Here is a 20039-nt window from a genome sequence, read left to right as displayed (position 1 = left end):
TTAATTATTTTCAATTTTAAATTCTGCGAAGTATTCATTGAATGAGATAAAGTCTCATTTCCTGTGGTGTATTTGCATAGAAGTGAAATCAGGTTTAAAACTACTGCTGTGTCAGGGGTGCATCGTGTGCATGGTACCGGTGACAGATTTAAAATATAATGCCAGGGATTCTTGGAAATATCAAGAGAGGAGTAGAGGGTGAAGAGGGGCAGGGTCAGTTACTGTCATTAAATTTGATACTTTCTGATCCTTTTGTTTTATGATCTGTGATGTAAAACGGTTTTATATCAAATGTCATATTTTAATTTCATTAGTCATCAAATGCCATTTTAGTTTTAAAAGTCTTAACTTGGTCAGAGTTTGAAAATCAAAGTCATTTCCAAAGACATACTGTTGGGCAATAAATATTCATTGACATGTACTCGTTTTTCTTAAATTATATTAGTTTTTAAGGTAAACAAAAACAACAACCCTATAATCAAATGTGGCCTCAGAAGTTAAAAGGATATCCCAGCAGAAGTGCAATCAGAAACTAGCAGAGGTAGATTCTTAAAAGTTTTACTTGAGTGCATAGGAACAGGTTCTCCCATCCCCAAGTAAACCACCTCTGTTTAAGTTCTGATAAAATGACTCAAAATATAAGACTCAGCAATCCCACCTTTAGTTATTTGCTCTGAAGAAATGTCATCATAATAAAAGGTTTAAATAATAAAATAATAAAATATGGGAAAGATAGCATTTTGGAAAGAGCACACTTTTTTTGTGCGTATGAAAATAATTAATAGTACAAACACACCAATAAATGTGACATTGGAGTTAAAAAGAGTGAAGCAGACCTATGCATACAGCTATGAGAAGATACATACTGTCAGTTGAAAGAAATTACTGAGCAATATGCTTAGTATGTACCTATTTCGAAGCACAAAGTATATCTTTATTTGCATATATGTATCATTCAAAGATGTTAGGTTAACATAGAAAAACACTTGAAATATATATGTGTAGTAGCTGCTTAGAGTGAGTATTCCTTATTTAGATATTTAAAAATGCAATATTGTTGTGGTTAACTTGTTACCAAAATATATATGTTTTCAATTAAAAAAATAAAATTTATATATAAGTGTATGTGTTGAAATGACTTTGGAAATAAACACATTGTGGTTCCCTGCCCCCTTATTTAACACTGATATGCTTTAAATCCTAAGGTTCATTTGTAAAATGAATTAGTTTTTAGTGTGGACTCTGAAAACACTCTGAAGAACTCAGTGTTTTTCTGCCCTGAATCTAATCTTGACTTTTCCATTACCTTTCTGTGTATCTCAAAAAAGTTGTTTACTCCTAAACTTCCTCATCTATAAAATAAAAGGGATTGAAATAAACAGAGGGGTCAGATGGAGAAATTTCCTTCTAATTCTGAGATACCGTGCTTCTGTTGAAACTCAATAAACCAGTCAGACGTTTGCAGTTAAATACTTTCTTCCCCACATCATCTTTTACAGCAAATAGGCCATTATTTTATTGGAGAAATGGCCAAAAGTGACTTCACAATACTCTATGTAGTACTGATTTTTGTTCTGAAAATTCTGAATTTTAATCTGTGGATCAGGAAGCTCATCAGCCTTTCACTGTCTTTGCATAAGGAAGGTTCAAGGCTCTGGCCTTTCATTCAGGAAAGGGTGGTCAAGTGCACCCATGTTTGAGGTGACAGTATTAAAGCTACTCTGCTCTTCCTCAGTCTCCTGGGCTGTTTGCATTGGAAGCTCCCAGCCCACGGAGGGCCGGGAGATGTGGGAGGCGAATTTTGAGGAACGTGGTGTCATGAACCATTGCTCATTTTATTGCGCAGTTGGCCCATGGCATGTATTTGGAGCAAGCTGGCCTTTCAAGAAAATGCATTCTGCATAAAGGCCACCATGATTTGTTTGACATCATTAAAGTGATTTTGCTTTCTCTGACCAGAGTGAGATCATGAATTATTCTCCTTCTCTGAAGAACCAGTAAACACAACTTTAAGGACCATCTACTGTGTGAAGATGGGGAGTAGGGGGAGGCACAGAAGACATTGTGCCTGCCCGTGGAAGTTTAAATTTGTTCCGAGGGAGACAGCATGAAAACAAAATAAATCCACTAAAGTAGCACACAATGTGCCATTAAAGGAAAAAGCAGCCAAGATGAGTGTGCTGAATAGAGAGATATGGAACAACATTCCAAGAATGTACAGGTGTCGCAGCTTAGGGCTTGAAGGAAGCACTTAACCTGAAAATATACAAGGGGAAAAAGTCAGAGATTTTTTTACATCGCTATTATAAAGGGACTTCTATGACAATTTTTTTCTGATAAAATATCTTAAGCCACATTGGATTGATTTGTACTTAGCTAGCAAAAATACGGTTATTGCTTTTGTATTTCCAGTGGATTAATATTAGATTGGAGCTCAGGCAGCCAGGAATTGAAGAGGTGCCCTCCATGGCCTCATCCCTCAAGGGGGGCCAGCACACGACCATCTATGGGAATAAAGAAAGAAAACACTAGGTCTTTATAAATTTACTTTTTTGTTTTATCCTTTAAAATAGCCTACTTTTGTGTTTGTTTTATAATACTCATGACACATTAGCATTGCAAGTATATAATTTATAAAGAAAAACATTCATGGCTGGTCCTGCATATTTGAACATTTTAATTCTTGAAATATGTATTTGTTAAATCTTTCTTTAACGCTGTTGTTTGGTATATTTTGGTGAATAGTTTAAATCACATTTATAGGAATACATTAGCCAAAAATCTAGAAATAAATGCTTTTGATAAAAATAACATCAAATTTAGTTTGTACTATTAATTGTAGTCTTTTTATAAGGAATCCTACTAAAAGCGAAGCTAGTGTTTCTTCTGAATGTTCTACATATGAGTAGAATGAGAATGCTTCAGTCTGAAAATGTTGGTAGGAAGATCAGTGATTAACAGATAGATAGTATTTTTTTCAAAAGCTCTGGCTTTTGAGCTAAGCCATTAGGATTTTCATGTGGGTAGAGTTTTGAAGATAAGAGGTTTCACTTTTATTCCTATGGTGCATATGTGAGGCTTTCAGGGTTTCTTGGATTTATTAACAGCAAAGAAACTCTGATGGGATGAGCTACTTGAAGCTTTCTTGTCAGTGTACAGACACGGATGCTGTGGAATTCACTGTTTCCATCACCCTCCCCACAGACATGCATGCAGGTGGTGGTCACCTGCTTTATCTTTCGGCCAAATCCCTTCCTTCATACTGTGGCAGGTGGATGACTGTCATTGAATTCCCACCTTATTATGTGAAATTTCCTTTTTATTTTATTTTATTAACTTGGGGTATTTGAAGATAGAAAATTTTCATAGTGAAATTTAGTCTCATAGTCTAAATTCTCACATTTAGATAGCAAAATCTAAATATATACGAAAATGACATCTGTCTAGCTGCACCATAGTACAGGTCTTCCCAGAGATGAAGTCAACTTTTTACATGTTTTACAGAATAGACACAGTTACTCTTTATTTTCAATTTCACACCCTGCCCCTGGGCTTCCTAAACAAAGGGACTGACTAAAAGATTGTGACCGTATCTGCCCCATTTGCCTCTTAGCACAGAAGGACCAACTGTTAAATCACTCTTGTTTTTAAGCTAGAGCAAATCAAAGTTTAAAAAATGTGTTGTTATTCTATTCTCTTTTGTTAGCTGAAGAAATGTAATATCAGGTCATGATGGTGGTGGTGATGGTGAAACCCATGATGGTTATTTTCTTGTACAGGTTACACTGAGATGGACAAATCCTTGTCTGAAACAGCTTAGTTTTTCAGAGTTTCATTATATATGGAAATTAATAAAATATTTACTGATGAGCAATTTCTTTCCCCTGAGGAAAGGAAATACATTTGTTTGGGAAAGCATCTTGATAAACTGCATATGAGTGGAAGGTTAAGCTTTGGGATACAAATTAGAAGGAGACAGTAGAGAGATAACTACACTTTTCTTAAAAAAAAAAAAAAAAAAAAAAAAAGAAGAAGAAGAAAACCAATCACTCATAGCTCAGTGATTGAGCATGGAGCCAGGAACCATTCCTGATCAGGGCACATGCCCGGGTTGTGGGCTCGATTTCCTGTGGGGGGCGTGCAGGAGGCAGCTGATTGATGATGTTTTTCTCTCATCATTGATGTTTCTCTCTCTCTTTCTAAAAAAACAAAAAACAAAAATGAATTGGTGGGGAGAATGGGCAATAATAAGCAGATGAGAAAGGAGAGAAAGCAATGTTTACCACAACAATTGATAAAAATTTGGATCCTGAGTTGACAACAATTATTAAAGGACTGATTAAAAAATAGAAAAGAGTAATGTCCAATTCAGATTTCCCTATTGCAAATTTATGTACCATTATTCCTTCTTCCCCAGTAAACTTCTATCTCCAAGCAGTATATTGTATGAGTAGAATGGTGTTTGTGTGTTTGCATTGAGAGGATGTTAAGTGTAGTAGAGAAAGAAGGCACAGTTACAGACACAAAACACACACAGAGAATTGAGTGGAAATTGGACATTGGCACTGGAGTGACTAAGGAGTAGTAAAGACCCCTAAAATGTCTAAATATTCCCAAGGAGAACTTTGAATTTCCCACAGGGTATGAGATAGTAGTTGAAATCATCTTACACAGAGAAGAGGCAAGTTGAATCAACATGACACCTTGATTCCAGTTAGCAAGAATTGAATCTTTGTAAATTAAAAGAAATCATTTAGGATGATTCATTAAAAAAAAATTTGAAGTCTCATGATCAATATAGGACAAAGGAGGTGAATGGCTGGGTGTGAATGGCATTCTAGATTCATTTGGTTGAATAGAATGAAGATGTATCCCAGTAATCAGAAATCAGTGATTTCTAAAATCTAAATCAAATTACCATTAATTACAGTGGAGAGTAAATGTATTCCCCCAGGGTTCTGGAACTCAGTCTCCTCTAAGTCTTTGAAGACTCATGTTTTATCCTGAAGAGTTGTTAGATTTCTATAATACTATATAATATATCCTTTAGATTTTATATTAAAATCTACCTTCCCCCCAAACACATAGTGTTTATGGTAAAACCAACACTAAGAACATTCCCTACCTTCTGGCACCCAATATACTCTCTATCCTCCTTCCCATCTTCAAGAGTATATATTTTAACCTAGTTCTTTTTAAAAAATATATATTTTTATTGATTTCAGATAAGAAGGGAGAGAGAAAGAGAGAGAGAGAGAGAAAGAGAGAGAGAGAGAGAGAGAGAGAGAGAGAGAGAGAGAGAGAGAGAGAAGAGAGAGAAAGAAACATCAACAATGAGAGAGAATCATTGATTAGCTGCCTTCTGTACGTCCCCTACTGGGAATTGAGCCTGCAACCCGGGCATGTTCCCTGACTAGGAATCTAACAGTGTCCTCCTGAATTCTTCTTCTTTTTTTTTTAATATATATTTTATTGATTTTTTACAGAGAGGAAGAGGGAGGGATAAAGAGTTAGAAATATTGATGAGAGAGAACCATCGATCAGCTGCCTCTTGCACCCAAGGTACATGCCCTTGACCGGAATCGAACCTGGGACGCTTGATTCGCAGGCTGATGCTCTATCCACTGAGCAAACCAGTTTCGGCAACCTCCTGAGTTCTTTATTGACTGTCTCCTGAGGTAGAGGTCTAAGAGAACAGGGGATCTTTATCTTATGTATTTGTGTATTCAGATTGAGATTAATGCATATTTATTAAATACATGAATAATTTTTGGCTTGCTTACTTACTCTAGTGATACATTGCTTTCTGTCTCCAAGGATATAGATAAACTAGTCAGAGAAGTCTTAGGTAATGGGGATTATTGAGAAAAATCTCAACTTTTTTGTTCTAGTTCTGAGCCATCCTCTTATTTGTCCAAGTCCATAGCTGATGCATAGAAATCTTAGTGTAAATTAGAAAAGGTGCTACCACTAAAAATGTGACTTAAATGGTGTGTCTTTGACTAGATTGAGATAACTGATCCTAAGGCTCATTCGTGGCTTGGCTTAATGAGCTAGGTCTGCATAGTGCTACCCAATGGTCTGGTCTCTCTCTGGACTTCTCAAGGTGTCTGTCCCTGATAGCCTCTCTCTCCTATCTCCAGCCTCCCTGCATAAGGAGGAATTGGATTGGTCCACTCATCCACAATGGATTTGATACTGCTCTATTGGGCTGTTCCTGGTTTAGGGTCCACTCCTTGATCTGCTTCATGAAAGCCCTTTGATAGGATTGCCTGGTTTTCTCAAAAGAAGATGATAGCAGTCTGTGTAATTTACAGGCTGGATCTATTATGTTAGCTTTCATGACGATACAGCTTTGTAATAGCAAACTTATGTGAAAAGTATGAGAAACAACCTTATATGCTATGAAATTTTGCCAATGATAAAAAAAAATTACATGGAGTTATTATCCAAAAGGGACTAAGCTTACTTTGGATTTCATATGAAACATATCTTCAAATGTCATTGTCATTTTATGTTCACAAATGTTGTGTTGTGGTATTATTCCTATTTAATGGCTGAAGAATCCCACATAAATGACACATAACCCACCTAAAGTAACATAACCATCAAATGATAGACTGGAGAATCAAATACTGATGTCTTGCTTTCTCATTTTCAGTCCATAATTTCATTTCACCATAGTGCTTTTATTTTAAGAACAGTCCCTCAGGGTGAGGCTGTTAAAGATGTTGACTTAGATGATACTGTATTCTTTTATCTACAAAGTTGTTTTTATTTTTAAAACACCTGAACAACTGCCTAAAGTTACTTATGCCACAAGCATGCTTCAAATTCAAGTATTTATTTTTATCCTTTAGTATTCGCTGAATTTCTTCATTGTGATGGGTCAATCTTGTCAAGAGTCTTCTAAAACAATTAGATTGGTTAAAAAAAGAGAAATCTAGAAAAATCACCTTTAATGTCCTGATGACACATATTTTATCACTCTTCCATCCTTTTCTGTTCTTAATAGCAAAGTAACAACTGAACAGGAATGTTCTCTGAGGTCTTCCTTAATCTTAGCTTTCAAGAAGAAATGTTAAATAATATATGGCATATATTTTTTAAAGATTTTTTGATGGTGTCTCAGTAATATCACAGAAATATATTTTCATTCTGAGTACAAAAACCCAGCTCTTTAGCTTTTTATTTAAAGCAATTTATCTATGTGGTGTGGAATAAAATGGACTCAGGAAATGGCCTCAGTCTTATAACTTCCAACTCCTCAAAACATAATATGCATTTTATAATCACAGTGTACATAATATATACCATTTTTATTTTATTCATTAATTTGCCCATTCATAATGTTTTTCATTAGTTGCTTTTATATTTTCATTTTGAACATTTCTCCATCTTCAAAAACACTGTTCTTTCATCCCAGGAGTTAATATAATAAAAGACCTACTAGGGTAAGACGGCCAACCACATTCTCATTCAGATTTATGTGATCAAGTCCTGCTATCCTTTATTTGACAAAGAAGTTCCAAAATTAAAGGATATAATGTTCTAAAACACTTATAGATCTTCTGAAGGAAGATCTGTGAAAATACAAAGTAATGATGATAATGTGATGATTAACATCTACGAGTTCCCAGGCACAAGGTAGGCACTTTACAGGTATGTTAAATCATTTAATCATTCCAAGCCTCTTTTAATAGCTTGCTCTTTTTATTTTTGCCTTTTAAACATAGTTATAGATTCTCAGAGTGGTTAAGTAATGCTTCAGCTCCCATGTAACCTCCAAACCTCATGTTTAACCTTGTTCATACAGAACTCAATTGAATACATTTAATACCTAAAGAAAGAGTGTGAATATCAGAAGAGTAGTTAGTTAACAATAAAGCAGAAAAGATAATTAATTATACACACAAAAGCTGGTGTAGTTCATCTTGGGACATCTGAGAAATTAATCCACTCTTAATGCCACTCAGATCAATTTCCAAAACTGCAAAGCTGAAAACAAAGCTAGGACTTATAATTAATGAGTAAGCCTGACTTCTCTTCCATTCTACTCACATTTATTTTGTGTCTTTAATTAGGCAATGAGCTCTTTAAGACCTAGACCTATGATTTGATTGAACTTCAAGACTATCCTTAGCTGAAAGCAATATTGGGTAAATAGTAAATACTCAATAGATGTTGGTTGAATCCCATTATATGAAAGCTCACATGAGGTCTTCCGTTGGGATTCAGAGATCACTGCTTATTATTCTTCCCACCTCCTCTCCCTAGTCTATAGCTTGCTCCAACAGTACCAGCACTTACTAGTCTCTATTGAATATTTCCCGGATTTCTACAGGCAAACTAGCAATTTTTGCCCCTGAGCTTTTAAAACCCAAAGTGGCTCATATGTCCCATTACCCTCTGGCATCAACATATTGCAAACTTAATAAAATTATAATACATACATGTCAAGTTTTAAAATTTGTATCTATCCACAGAATCTATTTTGATGTCATGTTGTTACCTCCTCTTTCATCAACCCACACACCCTCTGAACTGACCCTTCCTCTTCACTTTATTCTCAGTCTGAATCCAGGGTCCCAGAGGCTCTCCCTTGCTCCTTTCCATTTTCAAAGACCAAATGCATCTATTTCTTTTATTAATTGGGATTTTAAATAAATATGCCCATTACTTGATTATGATAAATTGAAGTAAGTCTTTGAAAGATATGTTAAAAGTGGGCAAAGGAATCTCAAAAGTGGGAGGTTTACTATGTCAAGAAAGTTTGAGGACAGTACATAGTCACCTTCATGAAAGCCTGATAGTGTGGATAGAAGGGGACAATTATCTTCTACTTGTAATTGGAGTCTAATATAGAATCTTAATATCAATGCTTATTTGGTATCACTTTATAGAATTGGAGATGTGCTACAAATACTTAGACAATCTTAATCTCCTAGATATTGGGTTTGCCATATTGCTATGCTGCCATTGCATGCATGGAAGTTCCCAGTACAGCGGATAGCAGGTTTTCTATTGGCTGCATGCAGGGATAGAATATATACAGATTTTTAAAAAAATTTAAATTCTTATTGCTTAAAGTATTACATGTCTCCTTCCCCTGCCCCATTGACCTTTCCCCAGTCATTCTCACCCCCCAGTACATGCCCTCACCCCACTACTGTCTGTGTTCATGGTTGATCTCTTACCCCCTCCCCCCGCTCCTGCATACAAGTCCTTTGGTTGATCTCTTACCTGCCCAGCTTCCCTCTAAGATTAGATGGTCTGCTCAATGCTTCTCTGTCTCTGGATCTATTTTTGTTCATTGGTTTATGTTGTTCGTTATATTCTACAAATGAGTGAGATCATTGATATTTATCTTTTTCCAACTGGCTTATTTCGCTTAGCATAATGCTCTCTAGGTCTATCCATGCTGTTGCAAATGGTAAGAATTTCTTCTTCTTCTTCTTCTTCTTCTTCTCTTCTTCTTCTTCTTCTTCTTCTTCTTCTTTTCTTCTTCTTCTTCTCTTCTTCTTCTTCTTCTTCTTCTCTTCTTCTTCTTCTTCTTCTTCTTCTTCTTCTTCTTCCTCTCCTTCTCTTCTTCTTCTTCTTCTTCTTCTTCTTCTTTCTTCTTCTTCTTCTTCTTCTTCTTCTTCTTCTTCTTCTTCTACAGCAGCATAGTATTCCATTCTATACACAGATTTTTAATGGATGTTTTCTCTAGCAGTCATTGCTAATGCCTATCTTATTCCCCCTTGTGCAACCATGGTGGACAGTTCTTATACACATTGATCATTGACTGCTCTTCCCAGTAGGACAGGAGCTGCCCATATTCCATGTGAGCAATGGCATCTATGAGGATGCGAGTCAGTGTTCTTCATTAGGAGAATTAAGTAATGAGACATGGGTAATACCTCAGTGGATGTTGGAGCATTGAGTCTCAGTTTCTGGAAGCTGCAATCCTCTCATTAATATACCCTTCACTGGGGTTTTTCTCTTGATGATTAGACAAAACAATAGAGATAACACAATGCCTGATTCAGATCTTTGGTATGCTTCTAAAGGACATTCATATAAATATCTCTTAACCAATGTAACCACTTTGCTCTTTGTTGCCACTACCTTTTGTGTTATTATTTGATAAACAAAACATACCTTCCCTTTAAAGTTGCTCCTGGCGAGCCATAGGTATCTGTTTGTGTCTGTATCTCCAGCAGGTAACAAAAGACTTAGTGCATGATAGGTCTTTAATAAATATGCTTCAAATGAAAATGTATGGATGTATGTATGTATTGTACAGTTCAGTGGGTTTTGCTATATTCACATGGTTATACAATCATGGTTATACAATCACTAGAGGCCTGGTGCATGAAATTTGTGCACTTCAGGGGGAGGGTCCCTCAGCATGGCCAGCCCCCTCTAGTAGTCTGGGAGCCCTGGGAGAATGTATGACTGATGGCTTAGTGAGCCTAAGCCATCAGTTGGACAACCTTAGCATTGCCATGGAGGCAGGAGAGGCTCCCACAAGTACCACTGTGCTCACCAGCTGTGAGCCAGGCTTCTGGCTGAGTGGCGCTCCCCCTGTGGGAGCACACTGACCACCAGGGGGCAGCTCCTGTGTTGAGTGTCTGCCTCCTGGTGGTCAGCGTGCATCATAGTGACTGGTCATTCCACCATTCAATCATTTGCTTATTAGCCTTTTATAATGTAGGATATGCTGTAGATGGGGCCCCCTATAACCATAAGAAATGCAAAAAATTCACTGTTATTCTCGAATTGCCCCCATTTAAAATCAAATTGCCCTCCCCCCTCCCCCATGGGGCATGTGCTACACCTTGGGAACCACTGGGCTTGACACTCTTCCTCTCTGAACTTCATTTCTGAATATACACATATACCATGGGAACTGTAATCTCTTCTCCGCATACCTCACTGGGTTGTCATGAGGAGGTTCTGAGCTAATAAACTAGAAATGTTTCATCATCAAGTAAGTGATGTCTAAATGGGAAGAGATTGTTATTTTTAAGCCCATGGGTATCCTCACAGGTAGCAGGTGCTGATTAGGGGAGGAGGGCATGATTGTTTCCTGGGACTGTAGCTATGGATGAGAGCTGGTTCTGCAAGCCTTGGAGGGGTGGGCTCTGGCCAGCAGAACCTGGAGGTGGTGGGGGGTGGGCAGAGAGTTGGAGGGGTACTAGGGGGACAAGAGGACCAAGAGGCTGAAGGGGGAGTAACTGACAAACTTTCCCACTTGGTGCCATTCTTTAATTTGTACGTGGCTGTTTCAAAGCTGTACCTGCTCAGAGCGGGGTGGGGGCTGGGCCAGGGGGGAGCCAGGTGGGTTAAGAGCATGGCGCCCTCAGTGAGCTTCCACTGAGGAAATGGCTCTGCTGTTGTGTGTGTGTGTAGGGGGGTTCTGACCCTTGGTACTGCTCAGGCCTGCCTCTACCTGGGTCTGGAGTTGTAGGGAGGAGAGGTGTGCCCTGCCCTAGCAGAGAGTCCTCAGCAGTGGTGGGTTGTGGGCCCCCAGTGCCTCAGGGGCGCTTGATGGGTGGTCGTCAGCATGCTATTGTTGTGGGTGCCTCTGGCTGGGTGGCAGGGGAAGAGATTGGGAGTCAGAGGTGTGGGCTTGCAGCTACCCCTGAGTCTGGGTCTTCTCCCCATCCAGTAAGCTTCCCTGTCCCCCTAGGGGTGCAGGGGCTGGGGTAGGGTGTCCATGCAGGGGGATTGGAAGAGCTCCCCATGGCTGCTTCCTCTTCCTTTTTTTTTGAAACCTGGGCTCCTGTCAGGTGCTCTCCTCAAATCCCCAGGAACTTGGCTCCAACCGCCTGCCTCCTGCTGCACACTCATCAATATGCAAATTAGTCATCACAGGGACACCATAATGGCAATTAGCATATTACCTCTTTATATGTATAGATCACCATCATCTAATTCCAGAACATTTCTATCACTCCAAAAAGAAATCTTGTAGCTCTCAATACTTCCCTTCTCCAGTCCGCTGGCAATGACTAATCTATTTTCTGTCTCTATGAATTTGCCTATCCTGGACATTTATCATAAATGGAATCATACAATATACCATGGCCTTTTGTGTTTGGTGTCTTTCACATAGCATAGTATTTTCAAGGTTTGTTCATGTTGTAACATGTATTAATATTTCATTCCTTTTAATAGTTTTCAAGGAGTCTACAGGCAAAATGAGGGAAGGGGCTTTGGCAAGCGCTTTACTGATCAGCATTTGCACAATGTCTCATTTCAGACACTGTAATTTCATAGCACAGCCTCACACAGTTTTGGCATCTGATGGCCTTAAATGCCACATAAACTGCATGACTTTAGACATGTTTTCTTAATGTCAAGGGCCTTCCCCCCATCCATAAAATAAGGCTAATATTATTTAGTTCATGTGTTGCTTTGAAGATGGAATAAAATAACTCAGATAAATATTTCCTGATAACTAATACATAGTCTTACATTTGCTCCCTTTCTGTGTCTAGAACCTCCTTCAGCGTTGAAAATCAAACTAATTCAAAATTTGCTTTAAAAAGTACATTTAAACAGGAGAAAGCTTTTTTTTTTTTTTGAAACAGTGATATAAATAGTTCTTCCTATAGATCTTAAAATAATAACCATTTGTTTGGGATAATGAATTCACAAACAATTTAAACAACATAATTAATGGTTAGCCCAGGTGTTAGAATAGTTTAGGAAAGCTAGCAAGAGGAGATTGATATTCACCGAATATTACTGTCCCTTATACAGAATGAAGAGGATTGATAACTATAAACTCAAATAACCAAAATTTATTCATTAAGAATTATTTTGGCTGAAGGGCATGGTTTTCTGATCATGAGCTGTAATTGTAACAATTGTATCACATTGGCAACATAATCAATTCATCTACTTGTCATTGACTCCAGGACTAGTTGGCACATAAATAATAAAAAATAATAATGTCGTAACCCAAAGGGCATCCTGGTGAATTACCCTCATATTGTTATTATTGTTTAATGGGTACACATGATAAATTAATGTCCTGTTCATGGATAATCAGTTTATCTTTCAATGACATAGGGCATGTATAAAGTGTTCATTTGACTTTAGGTTGCATTTCTAGTTTCTCTAAACCTTGGTTACTCTTAGTGGCCCTTGTCTTTATGAGCCTGACCCTAATACAGGGCAACCAAAATTTGCTGAAGCAGTACAGAAGCAATTGAAAATATTTAAAGATATTTACTCTGAAAATAATTACTCATTAGTGTACATGTATAAGCTAAAAATCTGAAATGGGATGAAGATTGCTATTCCAGTCTAAAACAATGGCAAGTTTGTTTATAGAACAATCATCCTGCGAATCAATTATTTTTCTGATTAGATTATCATCATAAAGAAATGAATACAGTGCACTTTAGAAAGGCAATATAGTTACGAAAAAAAGAAGCCCACCCTCTCTCTGTACATTTTAATGATTAGCAAAGCCATCTCATGGTTTGGATGGAGGCCCAGGAAATGATCCAAATAGGATTATATTTTCTTAATCTATTAGAATAATGTACAACTTGCTTCCATTCTCTATCCTACCCCATCTAACTTGGCAAGTATTGTTAGCCACCCTGAAATAGTGATATTCCGGAGACAGACTCACATACAGTTTGTCATCTCTAGACTCTCTGTCTGTCACAGGCTGAAATCTTAAGAAGAAAATATTGCTGACTAGAAGATAATTTATGTGTTTTAAACTTTGATTGATTATGGGCACCCAGTTAATAGTGTGATCAGCATTATGCAAACATATAAAAGACATGGCCTTATTTCACTAGAAGTTATTGTCATACACACACACACACTGTAAAAAAGCAACAGTGAGCTTTAAGTTTCAAATTCATAATCAAAATGTGAAAAAACCCAAAGGGATTCAGAGGAATCATTGTTTCTCAGCACCTTTTCTTGATCTGCATGCTCATCCCAATAAGCACAAGCACTGGAGAGAAGAGAGTTGCTATTTCACAGCGATCAAGGCAGGCAACCATGTGAAACACAGAATTAAAAAGGCCCAAATAAAAAACTGGCCTCTTTTATGAATCCTTTGTGAATCCTGCTTAGTGAAGACATCAAAACCTTGCTCTCTGCCCTAACCAATTTGGCTCAGTGGATAGAGCATGGGCCTGCAGACTGAAAGGTCCCAGGTTTGATTCTGGTCAAGGGCATGTACCTTGGTTGCAGGCACATCCCCAGTAGGGCATGTGCAGGAGGCAGCTGATCCATGTTTTTCTCTCATTTATGTTTTTAACTCTCTATGTCTCTCCCTTCCTCTCTGTAAAAAAAAAAAAATCAATAAGATATATATATTTTTAAAAAGATCTTGCTCTCTGCTAAGATAATTTTGCCTAGACATGACCATGACTCTTGAGAGACTCAGAGATAAGAACAAAAGATTATAGTTATGCCAGAAAAAAGAGGATGCCGCTTTTTCTTCTCTCTACAGATACTAACATTATGAAAGGGGCATTGCAAGGCCTTAGTTTCTGGGAGATGATACTATGAGGTAGGAATAATTTTATTTGGTGCCTCAGCTGGAACAGGCTGTGAAGAAGACCATGTTGGCTACCTGAAAAAAGAGCCCTGTTTGTTGGTCTTCCACATCTTAAATGTTGATGAGCCAGTCTGACTGACAAAATATCCAAGAGGGATTTTTGTGTCATTTTGGATGCCTGTGGGTCCTCTCAGAGACTGTGGTATTATGGGTAACTAACCTATACTGTAGGGTTGTTGACTGTGCTTTATCTTAGTTTAAAACTCTCTTAAATGCTTTGATCAGCAAATTGACAAGCATGGACATTTGACTGTCTGATAGGGCATTTACTGCCTATTTTCTGGGTGCAACTTTAAATAGAGACTCTAATACCTCCCTCCTCACAAAACTGCATCTTTTATTACAAGCAAGTTGTAGTTGAATTATAGCCAACTAGAACCTTATTTTGTATACTCACTTTGTACATATAAAAGTAGCTCCAATAAATAGGATGGGGTGTGAATGAATAGAACATCTTCCCTTTTATCTTAAACAACCCCCATCTTTTATTTATTTAGAAGAGGCCTGGTACATGAAATTTGTGCATAGGGGGGCAATGTATGTGTCCCTCAGCCCAGCCTGCACCCTTTCCAATCTGGGACCCCTCAAGGGATGTTTGACTGTCCATTTAGGCTCTATTCTGATGGAATTAGGCCTAAATAGGCAGTTGGACATCCCTCTCACAATCCAGGACTGCTGGCTTCCAACTGCTTGCCTGCCTGCCTGCCTGATTGCCCCTAACCACTTCTGCCTGCCAGCCTGCTCACCCCCTAACCACTCCCATGCCAGCTTGATCGATGCCTGTTTCCCTGCTGACCTGATTGCCCCTAATTGCCCCGCCCTACCAGCCTGGTTATCCCCAACTGCCTTCTTCTGTAGGCCTGATTGCCCCTATCTGTCCTCCCCTGCCATCTTGTGGCAGCCATCTGTGTCCACAGGGGGGCGGCCATCTTTGACCACATGGGAGTGGCCATCTTGGGTGCTGAAGTGCACTCTTTTATTAGATAGGAAACTTGGCTTGGATTAAGATTTTACAATTAAGAAATGGAGAAAAACTAGCCCCACTCAGGAATGACAATTTTTCCTCACTTGTGATGGAGAAAATGTATATGTGGTGGAAGGTCCCTACTAGAGAGTATTTCATAAAAATAGGTTAAATTTAGTGACCCTACTGACTTTAGTAAAGAATTATTTGGGGTGGACTGAAAGAAGGTGGCTTGGAGATCATCTTGGCATTCACTTATTTATTTATTCAGTAAATATTTGGCCCTGCATTGGCAAAGAATAAGTTCTAATGAAGAATAAGCTACTTTCATGTGGCTTATAATGGATAGATGATCAAATATATATTAAGCAGTGTTCATGTGCAGTGCAATGAGATATTCTAGGCATGGTGTACAGATGAATAGAAATTGTCCTATCTTCAAGTTTACACTTTAATGATGAAGTTGTATCTAAACAATTATTATTCTAGTATATATAAGAGTTATAAGTCAGGGACTCAAGTGCATAAAGTTTCTTTTACTTCATTCTTGTATTATTTATTACTTTTGTAGAGCTTTCTTCTGGGAAACAGTGATTTTATAATTACCAATTTCAACAGAAAAAAGATATATAAACCAATGGGAAGAATGCTTTGACTTCATATTTTGTCTTGATTTAGGCAGAGCTCCACTGTGTTCATGCAATATTTATTTCCTGTGAATAGGATTCCTGAGGTCTCCTCTGTCTATGAACATGCAAACAAAGCTTACTCTGCAATCACTGGCTTTGCACAAGCCAGTGATTTCAGGCAGCTGAGACCCTCTGGATGGATGCTGGGAGCTCCAGGAAATTAACAACTTATTGAGATTTGAGACTACTGCACTGTCTCCAGGACACCATGGTCTGAAGCCACTGTGTATGTCAAATCTTCTTGTCCTGACCACTTCCCACAAATCTATGATCAATTTATCCAACAATTCCTAGAATGTCACTGAAATGGTATTTCTGGAATCAACTCATATATTTATTTGTCTTCTCTACAGCCAAGAAGCAGGTTATTAACCAGCCTAGAGGCACTGTACAAAATAAGGAAGGCTTTAATGAGGCTAAAAGTTTCTAACATTCTTACCAGTTACATTTTCAATTTGTTGCTCCACTCAATATTACAATTTTTTCTAGAAATATATGTAAATACTACATCAGGTATTTAGGAATCCAAAGGTGGGATTGTTTAAATTATTACTCTATGAAGGTTGATTTGTGCTTTCAAATATGTTTGTCTTTTAAATCCTTAACCTTTAGCCAATTCCATGTTTGTCATGATTTATTTTTTATATATGATTTTGACCTTCTCTTAGCAGATGGCTTCAACATTTTTTTTTTGTCAAGAATAATTCTGACACTGGCTAGAGAGATACAATTGTGTCCTGTTTATGCAATATAGAAAGCCAGAGCACTTTTTTAGACTGTCGTCATATATCACTGTCAGTATTTTGAACCACTAAATTGTTATTAAAAATTCAGGGACAATAATCCATTTTGAGAATACCATGAGAGAAGCAAATACTGTAATGACTGATTGACATTTCAGGAATAACATAATTCAAGACATGCTAATCTCTCTGCAACCCATTTCCTTGGATAAGTGTCTATTGTATAAATAAGTTTGCTTTCCAATCCCTTCCCAGCATTTGCTTTTGATGAGGGAGTCTTGATATTAAAAGAGAAAATCATCTGAAATGAAATTTGCTTCTGTTATGTATGGTTCTACAGGCAAATAACAACAATAAAAATAGTCTACATCCTGGCTAAAATAAATGACTGTCTTTACCAGCAAAGAGTTCTATATCACATCGTTTCCACCATTTTTTTTCAAGAAACAAAGTGCTATAATAAGCACTGGTTCAGAAGTAATGAGCTGTGGCGAGAAACTTACTAGTGAGGAGATGAGAGAGTTCTGGTCCCAACTCTGCCACAACAAAGCTGCCAACGTGTGATTGAACAGAGAATTTAATATCTCATAGTTATAGTCTATTTTGGTATTTTATGTCTTTGCTGTTTTTGCTTTAAATAAAAACTATTTGAGTGTGTTTCAAGTCTGGTAGGCTATAATAATGATGTCTAGATAAAAATGCAAGAGAAAATTTCACTGATACCCTTCCTCTTTATTCTTTAGGAAGGATAAAGTTGTTTGTGTGTTTTTTAAATTAGGAGTGGGAAATGGACTGTCTAATCCTATCGTTTTCAAATATCTTCACCCTATGAAGCATTTTGACAGGACAAAAAGCCAACAGGTGATTTATCCTATAACTTTCACTAGTCACTACAAAGGAAAGGTCAAATAAATGGGTGTATTAATGAAAATTCGTTGCTTCTTTCAATCATATGCTAATGAAAATGATCATAAACTCTTAATGCTTTCTTTTTTTACTAGTAAGCATTCATTTCAGAATCATTAGAGGGTTGATAACAATAATATGAATTTATGTAATGCATAACTTTATTTTCTTGTTTGTTCATTTATTTATTTATTTAATCCTCACCCAGGGATATTTTTAATTGATTTTTTTTTTTTAAGAGAGAGTGTAAGGGAGGGGGAGAGATATATATAGAAAGAAAACATCAATGTAAGAGAGATACATCGATTGATTGTCCCCTGAACACACCCTGACCAGGGCTGAGGAATGATCCTGCAACCAGGTATGTGCCCTTTACTGTAATCAAACACAGGACTCTTCAGGCCACAGGCCTACACTCTACCCACTGAGAAAAACTGGCTAGGGCTGTAGTGTATAACTTTATAAGACACTTGCATTAAATAAAATTTCAATTGATGCTCACAAAACAAAGAGTATTATCTTTTCTTTTCTTAAAATATATTTTATTGATTTTTTTTTTTTTTACAGACAGAAAAGGAGAGAGATAGAGAGTTAGAAACATCAATGAGAGAGAATAATTGATCAGCTGCCTCTTGCACACCCCCCACTGGGGATGTGCCTACAATCCACTTGACCGGAATCAAACCCGGGACCTTTCAGTCCGCAGGCTGATGCTCTATCCACTGAGCCAAACCGCTTTCGGCAAGAGTATTATCTTCTCTATTTGATAGATGAGGACATTGAAGTCGGGTTAGGAGGAGAGAAGCCAGATCACAATTCCTGTATTCCATTTCTTAATTCATTTACTTTGCATTATACCATGCCGCCTCCCTAATCTTATAGCAGGGTAACATAAACTATGGATTGTTGAGTGACTCCTGCATTATTTTGGGATACTGGGATGACATTTATTTTTCATAATAAACTGTGAATTTTAAGAAGAATCACTGAAAGAGGATAGTATGAACACTGGAGGGATAATTGTGATAATAAAGAATACCTGATATTTGTATAGAAATATGGAGTTTACTGATTACTTATTTCAGGGAGTCCTTGAAACAACAGTGTGATATGGGCTCTATTACTCTTTGGTGACTGATGTACAATAGAAAACTGTATCAGTTTGGGGGCCTGCCCTACTTTCCGGCCATAATTATTGTGGCTCAGTCAAGATTAGTCCAGTATCTGATTTTTAGAATGAAGCTAAGGACTGGGACTAGGTTGGGGTTGAATAGGCATTTGTAGATCTCAATGATGACTCCTACCACTTTCTCTGTTTTCAGTCTTTTTAAAAAATATATATATTTTTACTGTTTTTTTACAGAGAGGGAGGGAGAGGGATAGAGAGTTAGAAACATCAATGAGAGAGAAAGATTGATCAGCTGCCTCCTGCATACCCCCTACTGGGAATATGCCCACAACCAAGGTACATGCCCTTGACCAGAATGGAACCTGGGACCCTTCGGTCCCTCGGCTGGCACTCTATCCAGTGAGCCAAACCAGCTAGGGTGATGTTTTCAGTCATTTTTATGTGTATAAATGAAAAGGCTTCTATTCTAAATGGCAAGCGAATTACTGATTGGTCATTCAAAACAGATGACATCCTCATTCCTCTTCTTGCTAGCAAATAATAAAAGAGATGTGTAGACAGCAGAAAAGGTCTGGGATTGGCTGCTCCATTTGCAATATTGTTTCCCATCATAAGAGTATAAGGCAAGAGAGAAGTTAGGATGTATCCAAAAGAACAGAATGAGCTTAGGAGAATAATACATACTTTGTGTTTATCACTTTCTAAGACATTCCTCCGCCTGGAATCCAAAATCATGTCATTATTTTAAACACCAACATAGGAGTGGGGGGAGGGGAGCAGGAAGTTGATGACAGTCCTAGTTTTTATGTAGAAGCACTTTTAGCACTTTGGAAATGAATTTGTAGGCCAACACATACAGGATGGGGCAAAATGTAGGTTTTTCAATTGTGAGTATTCAAAACATAATTTATCCTTGTGCTTTTATTAACTATTTTATTATTTTCCATGTTTACTAGAAGCCTCCTTTTGCCTCACCCTATACACTCACAAGGCATGTGAGATTTAAATGAGACATCTAAGGTAC

Source organism: Pipistrellus kuhlii, unplaced genomic scaffold, assembly GCF_014108245.1.
Source record: "Pipistrellus kuhlii isolate mPipKuh1 unplaced genomic scaffold, mPipKuh1.p scaffold_m20_p_7, whole genome shotgun sequence".
In the NCBI taxonomy this organism is placed as follows: domain Eukaryota; kingdom Metazoa; phylum Chordata; class Mammalia; order Chiroptera; family Vespertilionidae; genus Pipistrellus; species Pipistrellus kuhlii.
This window is presented reverse-complemented; position numbering follows the sequence as displayed.